Genomic DNA, 13,525 nt, shown 5'->3' on the forward strand with positions numbered 1-13,525 from the left:
TTGAGGAAAAGGAAATATTGCTAATTTCAATACGTTTGCAAACTGAGGTTATTATTTTCATTATGTGCTTCAATATATATTTGTCAAAATTTTTCTTCTGCAGATTTAGCTCATTACTGATAAGATCTATCACATAATAGTTGTGGACTGTATTTGGATGTCCCCCTGACCAAAAGCCTCATGCACTCAGAGGTGGGGCTTTTAAGAGTAGACCGGATTTAGGGTGTGTGATAACTAAATGGGTTTAACATAGTTCTGGGTGTGGATAATGGAAGTCCTGCCCAGGGTATGAGTGGCACCAATCAATAGGCTTATAGCCTGGATAGAATATAAAGGCGGAGAGGGAAAGCAGACTGCTGCTGCTGCTGTTTGCTGCTCTCTACTTGCTCTACCATGGACTATTTCTCTTTTGTGGTGTGCCTCTGCCATGCTGCCCTGCCTTGGAACCAGCCAACTGGGCTGCAACCTTTGTAAACTGTGAACTGAAATAAACTTTTCCCCTGTTAACTTTGGGTGTTGTGTATTTTGTCTCAGTAACAAGTAAGTAAGAAAATAAAAAATGGCAGAGCTTCCTCAGACCCATTAGCTTCATCAGACAATTCCTGTTAGAAAAATATTTGACCTGACTTTGAACTAAAAAATTTGCCCTTGCAGCACTGTAACAAGAGTCTCACTTCTATATCAATATGTAATACAACCACCATTGTTAATTCCCTACCACTTTGTTTGTAACTCTGTATTGTCTGTATTGTGCTTGTGATATGTTGTAAAATGTTGTATGTCTGTTAATGTTTCCCTCCTTTTATTTTTAAAACAAACAAACAAACAAACAAACAAACAAAAAAACCAAGAGTCTCACTTCTGAATCCAGATTCTGGAGAAGGAAACAGCCCTTGTCTGTGCTTGTCCCCAGTAGAGCTCTGTTTTCTAAGGACTCTTCCCTTAAGTCTTTGTCAGTGAATCCCCTTCAGGAGAATCATGTTCTAGAGCTGTCCCTACATGTGGTGTCCAGGGGGTTATAGTGGAAGCCCACATCCCACACAGATTCAGAATGGTTAGGGGTGGTTTTAGTTCTATAAAGAAGAAAGTTGGCTGGGGAAAAAAAGTTGGGAAATGTGAACTATAGAGGCAGGTATATTCTTAGGTAGAAAGAATATACATACAAGCTGAGAATCTGAACATTAACTTCTTCAAAACTCTCAAAGCCTGAATCGCCCCTGGAAATTATTTTTGCATACCACTGTTTAAAGAATACCAGTCTAAAAACATCCCCAGTTACAAACTTATACAGGGAGCGCTTGACTCAGTCAGTGGAGAGCAGAGTTCATTTATCCTCCAAGTCTGCAGACCTCTCATCTCTCTCTCTTTTCAGAAAGCTCACATATTAAACCCAAAGAGCAGCCCAAGGCCTTGGTGCCAGAGCCCACAGGCTGCATTCCCATTTCCCACGCTACTTCCTTTACCTGAACCGCAGACTTCCGAACAAGGGGAACTTGGCCTCAGTGTCAGTCCTTCGGGGGAGTTAGTAAGGTTAATTGAGCTTCAGGCTGTCTCCTTGACAACAAAACAAATGGTGTATTTCATAGAATCATAGCTTTCCTACAACTCAAAGACTTTCAACCTATCCAACACTCATTTTATAGGTATGGAAACTGAAGCCAAAGAGATGAGTGATTGATAGTCTCCAAATTTTGCAGCCTGTAAGTGGCAGAACTGGAGATGAGAGTCAAGGCTTTTGCTGCTCAAAACTAGGGCTACTTCTGCAGAAATGAAGCATTATTTTGCATCACACAAAGAAAAAGAATGAGCTGACGATGTTTTTCACTTTTCACCTAGCTGCCCCAGTATCTTTTAGACACAGCTATGATTTATGCATCTGGAAAGCCAGATGGTCTTATACTTTGGAAGGACTTTTGGAGGAAATACACCTACAGATGACTAGAAGCTTTTTTCTATGACTTTCCTAAGTTTTTCAGAATCTTGATCAGCCCTCAAGTATCCTGAGGCTACTCCTATAAGATTTGGCCCTGATAGAGCCAATAATTAGAAATTATTTCAAATTTCAAAATAAAAGTATTGAGCAAAGTTGGCTTCATTTCTGGGGCTTTTCATATTTAATTCGTGCTTGGCTGCTCATTCTTCACTTTGCACCTGCTATAAATTCCAGAGGATCAGAACAGACCATCCATGACCACAGCTCAATTAAAGACCCCAGTCAGCTGTTCTTGAATCAGATGTGAAACCACCTTACATGATTTTGGATGAGACCAATATAGTTTCAGCCCACTCAGAGTGCTATAACAAAAGACCTGACACTAGATAGTTTATACATATCATAAATTTATTGCTCAGTTATAGAAGCTTGGAAGTTCAATATCAAGGCACTGGCAGGTTCAGTGTCTGGTGAGAACCTGGTTTCTGCTTCAAAGATGGTGCCTTGTTGCTTGCTTTTCACATGGGGAAGGTCCCTTCAGCCCTTTTATAAGGTCACTAATACCACAGCCAACACAATATAATTACTTCCAAATGGCCTTATTTCTTAATACTGTCACACCGGGGCTTCATTTCCAATGAGACTTTGGAGGAAGGCTATGTATGTTCAAACCAGAGATGGGGAGGGTGCTCCATCTCTTGCCTGGACACCATCATGTCCCATTCCTTTGTCTTATGTAATCCTGCAAAGTCATGTGACTTGCAGATATGTCTGCAAAGTCAACATAATAATAGATCTGAAACTGAGGCTCCATGAGGGAAGCAGATGTACAGAGCTCGAATAAAGCTGAGAAATGAACCACTGGTGAATTTAGGAAGACTAGAGCAGCCACAAGAATAATCAGAAACAATTTTAGCCTCCAAATCAGCAATCTCATTTCCTGAATTTGTTGGATAATTGCATCTCTTCATTTTAGAAATGTCTAAAATAAATGTCTTTAAAAATAAATTCAAGTAACTTTCCAGAAAGATAAAAATCTGAACAAAGATGAAACTTAATAATCTAGAATCTAAAAATACTAGGATGAGAAGGGACTTTTAGAAAGCATTTATAAAATGTAGATGATATACATATCATTTGGAATTGTGCTGAAGATGAAATGTAATGAATGTGACACATTTACTAGAGTCTTACATACACTGTTTCATCAAGTATAATTTGGTCATTTTATAGACAAAGAACATCAGGCCCAGAGGATGGACTTGTCTATGGGTCAGAGAGCTGCCAATGAACAAATACAAGATAAATGTCCTCTAGACCAATGCCCAATATAGAATCTTTTCTACTCTACATTCTTCCAACGTCCAGTAGGTTTAGGTCAACACAATTTAACTTGACCCTCAAAACTCTAGAAAATGCTAAGGCACGTGAGATATTCTTAAAGACTTTGGTATATTTATCAGCTAAAAATTGCTTGCTTGAGGTTGCAGGTGGAGTCCTACAGGAGCCTTGCTCCCACTGGAAACTTAAGTCTGCACAGTGCCGGGAGCTGCGCAGGAGGGCCTTTCTGGAGGACACCTGTGAGGAAGGTAGTAAAAACTTAGACCATAGGTGATATTTAAAATATTTTAAAAGGAAGCTTTTTATACTGATTTTACATTCAGTCCACATAAAAGCTATCTTATATTATGAATGATACATGCTGCCTATGTACAGAATGACAAAAGTCATTTGTATTGTCCTTTTAGACTCAGGTTTGTTCCTTTGATTATCAGGGAGGTGTAATTGAAGGCCTGTCCATCTTTTCTTTCTTAAGCACCCCAGGAAGAGTGTGGGCCCACTGGGGTTTGTGTGAAGCTCGAAAGTGTCAGGATTCAGGTCCAGAAACCTGGAGACAAGGAGTTTCATGTGTGGGAAAAGTGTTGCTCTGAGTCTATAGTTCTTGTGCAGTATCAAGAATCATGCTAGGGAAACCAAGGTCAGTTGATAAATACAAAGATTAGGTGTACCTGTGTGGATATGTGTGTGCATGTGTGTGTGTGCATTCATGTGCTTGTGTATGTGTGTGTTGGGAGGGGGGAGAGAGGTAAAGTAAGGATTGGGGGCAAGGCAGAGATAAAACAGAGTAGAAGGGTGTAGGAACATCCACGACTTCTTAGATAACCCACTCCTGCCAACAGAGGTTGGTCCAGTCCTCCTAGGGACATGCAGTTGCTCTTGGGCACCCATTTATCTATAGAAACCCACTGTTTCTTTTGGAATTCAGTGTTATCAGGATTCACTGGTGTCCTGTTCTTTTGTCACCAAAAATCACACTTGTGATTATTGTGTTATAAGTAGAACTAAATAGTTGGAGGCCCTCCAGGGATTTCCATAAGGAGCAAGTTGTGTATTAAATCCCATGGAATGTATTCTGAATTGAAGGTTGACCACAAAAGCTATTTTATACCATAGGTGTTTCTTGTTATATAGAATAATTCATATGTTGTGAATTATAACATCACAATGTTATAATTTATAGCACTTATAAATCATAGAACTAATTTATTAGCTTCTACCTGAGCCCTTATATTTAGGCATGTTTTAAAGGATTCTCTTGATCTTGTGTTTTATTTATGGAGATCATAATGCTTATATACATTCAAATAATACAAAAAAGATAATTTAAAAGTTCAAAATCTTCTGTTATTTTACCCCTAAAGAACATTGCTAATAGTTGGATACAGGGAATAATTCCAACAGAAATATATATATGCACAAATCAATGTGTTCTATAGGATGGCTTTTTAAACTGAGTGATATATATTAGACATCTTCATATCAATACTAATATAGTGCATTTACTTCATTCTATGAGCAGTTCATGGTATTCTGTTGTGTGATAATGTCAAGCCTAAATTAATAAAACTTTTCTATCTAATTGATTCTTTTTGGATATTTTATATTATATGCAATCTTGCACTAAATATATTTTTGCCTATTCATTGTGCATTCCTGAAGTCCCATAGAGAAGACAGAATTTCTGAGTTACCAAAACTGCACCATTAAAATGTAATGTGTACTGTGAAACTACCTTACAAAAATGTTTCACTGGGTGATTCTGGCTGAATGTCTGTTTCCTCACCTGTCTTCAGTAGGCAGTTATTCAATTATGTGCTCAGTATTTTGCCAATCTTACATCCATAATGTGGGATGTTCTCAGAAAGGAGAAACTGAAAGTGTAAATAAGAACAAAACTGTACAATAGATGTTGTGAAATAGGAAATAATTGTTCAAAGGAAAAGGGGACTTGGAGGGATGGAAGGGAAAAGGAAAAAATGATGAAAAAAAGGATAAAATAAAAATAAACTTTGTAAATAAGGAAGGGAGGAAGAGTTGAAGAGAAGGGAGGGGAATGGGGAAAAAAGGAACTAAGATATATCATGTACAGGTACAAATTCCTTATGATAAAAGTGATCATTATGCATATCTAAATTATACCAATGAATTTAATTATAAAAATTCCTATTTCTTTTATTACAATCAAAATATATTTTCACATGTTTGTTAACATTTGTACTTTTATTCTGTGAATTCCCTGTTTATGTACTTTGCTTCTATTTCTATTGGCTTTCTTGTCCTTTTCCATAGGTATTTGTAAAAGTTCTTTTATTATGGTGAATATTCACCCATTCATTCATTCAACAAATATGGGGACTTTATTATGTCCCAGATGTTGTGGTAATTTCGGGAGTACATAGTGGTGAATAAAAATATCCAGGATTCCTGACAGCCTAGAGGAAAAAGGAAACTCTAGGCAAGTGAACAAATACTCATCTGCTTTTGAAGTGTGGTGTAGTCATTCAGTCCATTTATGGTGCCTACTTAGTGGTGGCTCAGTGGGAACAATGAACAGAGGTCTTGCTGTCAGTTTAGAGTGCAATTGCATTTAATTCTACATAGCAATATTGAGAACATTCACTAGAAATGTCTGAACAGCTTGGGGAATCTAAGATACCATTGATGAAATTATTCCTGAGCTGAGAAACAAAGGATGAAAGCCATTTGGGAGGTGGGAACAGAACTGCAAAGGCCCTGTGCCAGAAAGTACAGAATAGTTCAGAAGCAGCAGGAAGGTCAACATGGTTGAAGCACAGTAAGTGAAGAGAGGGCCTGGGAGAAGACTGGAGTGTGAATTGGGTCCTGAATGTGGAGGCCTGTAGGAGCCATGGCAAGGTGCTAAGCAGGTAAGTAACATACTCTGGTTTATGATCTGGAAAAAGAATGGATTATGGGGTAAAAGTCAACATAATGAGACCTGGGTGGCTTTTGAAATAGTTTAGGTGATAAATAATTATGACTTGGACTAGAGAATTGGCTTAAAATGGAGAGAAGTCAACATATCTGAGGTATTTTCTGAAATAGAGTTATTAAGAATTGGTGACATGAGAGGATTATAAGGAGGGACCAAACAACACTTCTTTCAAAAATTGCTAATAACTCTCAGGTTTCAGCTTGGGTTCATGAGAACATCTAGGAAATGGAGTGGGGATGAGATGAGAAGTTCAGTTCTGGACTTGCTTACTGTCTGTGACAACAGCAAGAAATAATATTTATGACACAAACCACAAGTCTGTATATATATTTTATATTCACAAATGTATACCTAATTAAAAATAAATTACTATAAGGAGAACATAAACAAAAAGCAATCAGTCATTTGAAAGTGCCCAAGATGGGCTTGGTGCAGGGAGCTCCATTTTCTCTAGGACTTGAAGGCAGAAGCAATGCTAAGAGCGTTAGTGAGTATGTGGGGAGGGGAAAGTTCAGGATGTGGATAGGATGTAGCAAGTGAGTCAGAATATAGATACGTGATGGGATTTCAGCTGGAAAGTGTTAAAGAGATCTGCAGTTCAGATTAAGTCTTTTTAATTGTATTCTATGGACAAAGGAGAATATACTGAACATCTTTGAGCAGGGCAGTGACATTATCATAGTCATAATTTATGAATTCTAATCCAACACTGGCACCTCCATTGGTGCAAATGGAAGCAGAATTCTAAATCAGAGAGATAGTGAAAGGCTAACAAGGCAACTGGGCTCAGATTTCCCATGCTTTGCTCTCTGTAATGTCAATGAGAATAAGAAAGGAGCAGAAACGTTTGTGAAGACTGACAGATTTTGTCCTTCTCTTGGGTGAAAGGATTGATGAAATGAAGAAAAGAAAAAGGAAGACAAAGAGCATTGTGAATCCTGCAGTTGCTTCAGGAAGATGAAGACTGGACTGTTCCCCAAATTTAATGGCCAGAAAGTTTGAGGCCATGTTGAGAGAGCAATTTCAGTAGGTGGGTGGGAGTTGGATGCAGGGCATGAGGCTCAAGTGTAGGGTGAAGGGCATGCTGGCTGCTCAGTCAAAGAATCTGATAGCGATGTGAAGGAGAGAGGTCTATTTTGGCTCACAGTTTAAGTCCATGGTCAGCTGGCTCCAAGGCAGAAGTGACATGCAGAAGGCCACGTCAGAGGAAAAGCAATCAACTCACAGCAGCCAGGAAATGAGGTGGGAAGGAGAGGGGAGGAAAAGAGAAGGGGGGAGGGAGAGAATTAGAGATTGAGAGAGAAATAGAGAGAGGGAGAAAGAGAGACAGAAGAACAGAGGGGCAGGGACAAGAAGACAGCTTCCCAGGTCATGCCCCTGGCGACCCACCTCCAATTCCCCTACCTGACAGCTTGTTCAGCTTCTAAATTCACCCAAGGATGAACCCACTGGTGAGATAGCACCCCCATGATCCAATCACTTTCCAAATACATGAGACTTTAAAGGTACATTTTAGATCTAAATTATAACGGAGAAGTACACTCAAATTATTACAGAATTATAAAAACAGGACAATGTCAACCAGAATCTGTACAACATCTTAAAATAGCATAAATGTTATGTCCACAAGGTACAACAGCATCAAAAGAAAAATCAAAGAAATCAGAAATAAAGACATTACATAAAACAAAAGGTAGCGGTTCATTCTTGGGATTTTACCTAAGAACCAAAGCATCAGACATACAGCTGTCTTGCTGGGTGAGATGAAGGTGAAAATGGATTTCACTAAGCCCTTCTCTAAGGCCTTCTCTCACATGTTCTCATGAGCAGAGTGTCAAAACTACAAACAAAATGGAGATACATGAAAGCAATGGCAAGAATCTTTTTTCCAATCAGTTTTGAAGAGGGTGAGGGCAAAAAGATAGTTTTCTCTGGATGCATCTTTGTCTTAGCTACTATTCTCTTTGCTGAAACAAATACCCAACACCTAAAGTTAAAAGAGGAAAAGTATATTTTGGCTCTTAGTTTGTAGAGGTTTTAGTCCATAGCTGGCTGGCTCAAAGGTGGGGTGGGTATTGTAAAGGAGAAATAGTCCATAGCAGGGCAATAGGAGGCAGAGAAGTGAAGCAAAGCAGACAGCCTCCCTTTCCTTTTGATCCCACTCAGGTTACAAGCCTTTGGGGCAGTGCCACCACACCCAGAACCATGTTAAACTATTTAGTGGACTAATTTAGTACTATTTACGTTTAATCACAGGATCACACCTTAGATGGAGACAGCTCTGAAAATTCCCACTTATGAATGCCTGAGGCTTTTGGGGAACAGCTAGATACAAGCCATAACAGTCTCCATTCTCCTTTAAGATTCTGGTCATAAATTAGGAGTGGTGGTACATGTTTGTAACCCAGCACTTAGGGAGGCTGGGGAAGGAGAACTGCAAGTTCAATGTCAGTCTAGATAAGTTAGTAAGACTTTGTCTCAAAATGGAAAATAAAGGAGCTGGTGATGCAGCTTGGTGGTAGAGGGCCCCTGTGTTTGACCACCTGCAACATAGGCATACACACACACACACACACACACACACACACACACACACACACACTCACACGGGCAAAGATTCAGATCATAAAGAAGCCTGAGAGCTCCCTGTAAGATCTAGTTTTTGTATATGTGTGCCAATATTAATAAATGCTGATGTACAAATTTCTAAGGTAGGTGAGTGAGAGATGGTATCAGTTACTGCATGTTTTTAATACAGGGAATCTATTGCAGGGTCAGACTCACATGGGACTGGAGGATGTGAGAAGCCAAATCTGTGGTCACAGTGGTAACCCAGAGATTAACAGTAGCAAGAAACCACTGCCAACTCTGGGACCAGAAGTAAAGAGAGGAGGTACCGTTCTTAGATTTCAGAGCAGAGTCACCTCACTAAAGCTGGAACCACTGTGGACCTGAAGCCAGGGTGGAATCCTCTACCAGAGCTGCTGCTCAGGTAGACAGGGAGGAGAGGTTCCATTTCTTATTCTGCTTCTGCTTTCTACTCTCCTCCTTGTGTCTATAACTGAGGCAGTCAGAGCCCAGCAGTCTGGGTGTTTGAGAACTGTGAGACAGGGCACCTACAGGGTGAGGAGGAATGGATGGGCCAGAAGACAGGCTTGTGATGGGCCTCCAAACACAAAGCATTATTACTTGATTTGATTTAACATAGTTTAACTAATTTGGATTTCAACAGATTATTATGTAACTTTCAGATTCTCTGTCCTGGGGCTTGTCTGCTCCTTACCTTCTTTTCCTTCTACTACTTCTTTCAAGATTTCTTAATGCATGGAGATGTAAAACCCCTGTATTGTGGGACACAGAGAGCCACATGGATGGATCTGAGGTGGGAATGAGGAGTGTGTCTTCACCTGCCCACAAAGAGCTGACCCAGAGATGAACAGGTAAAGGCAAGAAGAAAGGGGGGCTAAGCAGAAGAAAGGGAGGCTCCATTAAAATTGTGAAGAAGACCCTTGTCCTCCCCCTGCCTTTCTTCCCCTTGTGTCCAGTCCTTCTTGCCCTTCCTACACTTGCTTTCTACCCTCCTAACTCCTTCCCTAACAGAAGCTCATAGCTGGAAATCAAATGGATGTGCCTGTGTGTGTGTGTGTGTGTGTGCTCGCATGTGTGTGCGCGCGCACACACACACACACACACACACACACACACACACACAATCTCTGCTTGAGAAAAGACCATGAGCCACTTAGCCACTTATACCTAAGTACAGATTAAGTCGGTCTTTCCCTCTCAGAGGAACTTATCTTTAAAGTATCAGGTCTATTACTAAAATATTAGAGGTGAAGAGTCTATTGCACATCTCAAGGCATATCAGCTACTTCTCTGCTTGACTGTAGAGCAGGACCTGGTCCTGACAGAGGTCAGTTGAGCATGGTGGGACAGAGTGACAGGGAAGCTGGTGCTGGTCACCATCATAGGGCCATGGAGTCCGGCAGGAAGGAAGTTGTGTCCCATGGCTTATGAACTATGCATTTGTGGTAGTTACTTTTGTTGTCAAATTAGCTGAATTAAGGGACACTCAGCAGGGGAAGCATCACTGCTGTGTGTGTCTGGGAAGAGACTCCCACTTCAATCCGTAGGCTAAGTCAGGAAGGTCTGTGTTCACCAGTGTGGGTGGAGACCAGCCAATTGGTTACAGGCCTGGATAGGACTTTTGTTCCTTTTTAGGCAGAGGAAAGCAAAATGTGCTTTTTCTCTCTCTCTTCTGGAGCTGGGGCTCCCTTCTTCTCTGGCCTTCAAACTCCAGGGTTTGGCACCCACAGTTCCCTGTGTTCTCAGGCTTTCGACCTTGGACTAAATGTTCCTCCATCAACTTTCCTGGTACTAGATTTAAACTGAAGCTGGCTACTGACTTCCCTAGTTTGCCAGCTTGCAGATGACATTTTGTGGGGTTTCTCAGCCTCCATGATCATATGAACCAGTTCCCATAGTAAGTCCCCTCTTATCTCTCTATCCACCCACACCATCAGCTGTATCTCTCTGGAGAACTCTGCCTAATGCAACCTCTCTGTCTCTGTCTCTCTCTCTCTTTCTCTCTATCTATCTTTATCTATCTATCTATCTATTGGGTTGTAAATATCTTAAACTCCTAAAATCTAGCTTCAGTAGAATTTCTCCATTGGATAGGAAAACGAGGCCATTAACCCTTTAATAAGACTTATCAGGTGAGGTTGGAGTGAAGAGGCTCAAAACCTTGGATCTACAACTGCTCAGTGACTTGAGTCTGCCCTTAGAACCACAGCAGGCCTTGGGAGCCAAGGAAGGCAGAGGGGAAAGAAATAAAGTCCACTAAGTGATAAGGTTATATAAAGAAAAATAGAAGGGAAAAACATTGCCTAATCCAAAAAGAACACACTTACATTGTGATTTCATGTAATATATTTCCTGATCCCCAAAGAGCATTCCCTGCCTTCCCATGCTATCTGATACCAGGCAGGGCTAAATCCCTGAGCCCTGGTCAGAACAGCTCTCAGAGAAACATCTGTATGGATTTGCTAGCTTTCCTTAACAGAGGGCCAGCTCAAGGCCTCTGGGGCTTTGTGCAGCTCAGTTGCTGACAGGTTTTGCATGGAAAGGCAAGCAGGTTCTCCTTCCGTAACAGATGGGCTCTGTTCTTCCAGATCCCGGCTGCAGAGTGTTGTGTGAGGGTGACATCAATTCAGGCAAAGAGCAAAGGGCTTGAGTGCTAAACCTTAAACTAGACTCTGCCCTGGAGAGAGAATCCACAAAGCAAGGGCCTGGCCCACTCTAGGAAAGTGGCCCAGGCAGTTCTTTCGGTAGAAAGTGGCTAGGTGTGGGGAGAGGGGAGTTGAGTGAGGCCAACCCTGCTTTCTGGATCACTTGAATCAAGAAGTAAATTCTGCTCAACAGAAATGGTGAAATAAACCAAACAAAACTTTCTCAGGAACTGAGAATTTGCATTGTATCCAGAAAAAAAGTACTGATCAGGCCCAGGTTCCACCTCAAACACCAACATGTTATTTTCCCTTCTCATACAATGTGCTGCTCCTGCCTGCATGGAAGGGTTTGGTCCTTCGGGGCTACACATACACTCAGAAGCTTCTTTCTGCTGGCCTGACTCCCCCAATATCCAGGGCAAGCTGGCCACAAAGCACCTTGCCTTTCAATGTCCAGTAATATGAGTGTTACCATGGGTAATGGGATCCTGGATGGGTTCCTACATTCTTGTGTGCAATGAATAAAAAATTGGATGTGATGGTAAGGAAAAAGCAGCAAAGTTTAACCAAGTGAAAGTACACTCAGATTAAGCAGGCTCATAATTGTGGAAAGGAAAGTGGTGTGAATGCTGAGGATATTAGGTTTAGGGATTTAAAATGTTGCTGGGTCTAGAGTACCTCTCATTGGCACATGACTGAAAACATGACCGACAGGGTGCTGAGTCACGTCAACTATCTACTTTGCATGTCCTTTCCCATAATTCACTCTTGTGATCAGATGTATGAGATGCAGTCCACATGGATGAGCCTTCAGTGAACTCCAGGTGAAGAATGGTTACTGCAGGTCATTCCAGAGGACTTGGTGAAAATACATCCTGGTTTGGAATTTTGGAATTTTCCAGAGCAGGCTCAGGGGTCTTTGTCTTCCTTATCACTGCCTCCAGGTAATAAATCTTGGGACAAAGGATGGGGGGTTGGCCCTAGGGCTTTCCTCAGGCTCAGGTGGGTTGAGGGGAGTGGTCCAGCAATGAGTGGATGGGAGTGGATGGTAGCCCTTTTTTTTGCATGGACCTGCCCCGAGTACAGCTTCCTGTGACTTTCAAGAACTGTAGCTGCTTGCTACTTACTACTGTGTGTATACTTGTCAATTCTTGCCTCATTGTACACAAGGACCTGCGGTATCACTGGCCCATTCCACTGTAACTGGTATTTTTCAGAGAAGCACTATCTTTTCAGCATGGGACCCTCAGCCCCTAAGCACTTGATCCTGACCACTCTGTCTCAAAAGAGAGGCTCAGCAAGTTTCTCCCCTTGGCCTGATACCATCTTCCCCTAGGGCAGTGAGTGAGTAGGTGTGACCTTCAGAGGGCCTAGATGTTTGCCATCTTGTCCTAAGTTTGCCTGGATAGGACTTAGCCACACATGCTTTGGAAAAAAAGTGAGTGAGCCAGTGGAAGGAGTTGGAGTGAGTTAGCTGAGAACTTGTCTGGAGTGGTTTGTCCTGGCTCTCGAGCCTCCACATCCTGCAGCTCCTCTTCCCTTTTTTTCCTCCTATTTTCATCACGGAAGAAAACAAAAACAAAAAATTTGGCCATATTTATACCACATACAAATCACATTTTAAGAAATAATTCTGGATCATGTGACTGGCAGACAAGCAATAACAAGGAAATGCCAATTAGGCACTAAGAGTACAGTGTAGATGTGTGTATGAGGTGTTTTGGTGAAGGTCATTTCATACATTTCTCTGTCTCTACCTATCTTAAGATTTTCAGGGAGAGAGAGAGAGAGAGAGAGGTGATTGAACTAAGGACATTATTTTTAAATGACAATTTTTAAAATGGAGAATCTAATTTTCTGGAAATCATATTGGTTAGACTTTAAAGGAAGGATTTATGTCCATATGAATTGTGCAGAAAGGAATTTTAGTAACAGAGAGGCAATGTGAGACAATGTAGGTTGAGATCATAATTCAGAGCCGAAAGGGCTTTCCAGGGGGGATTAGCATGCACTGTAAACCCTCCCTGTCACAAGAAAGCGTGTCTGTGTACTGGATTTCTCTGG

Source organism: Chinchilla lanigera, unplaced genomic scaffold (genome assembly GCF_000276665.1).
Source record: "Chinchilla lanigera isolate Chin_1 unplaced genomic scaffold, ChiLan1.0 scaffold00011, whole genome shotgun sequence".
Lineage (NCBI taxonomy): Eukaryota > Metazoa > Chordata > Mammalia > Rodentia > Chinchillidae > Chinchilla > Chinchilla lanigera.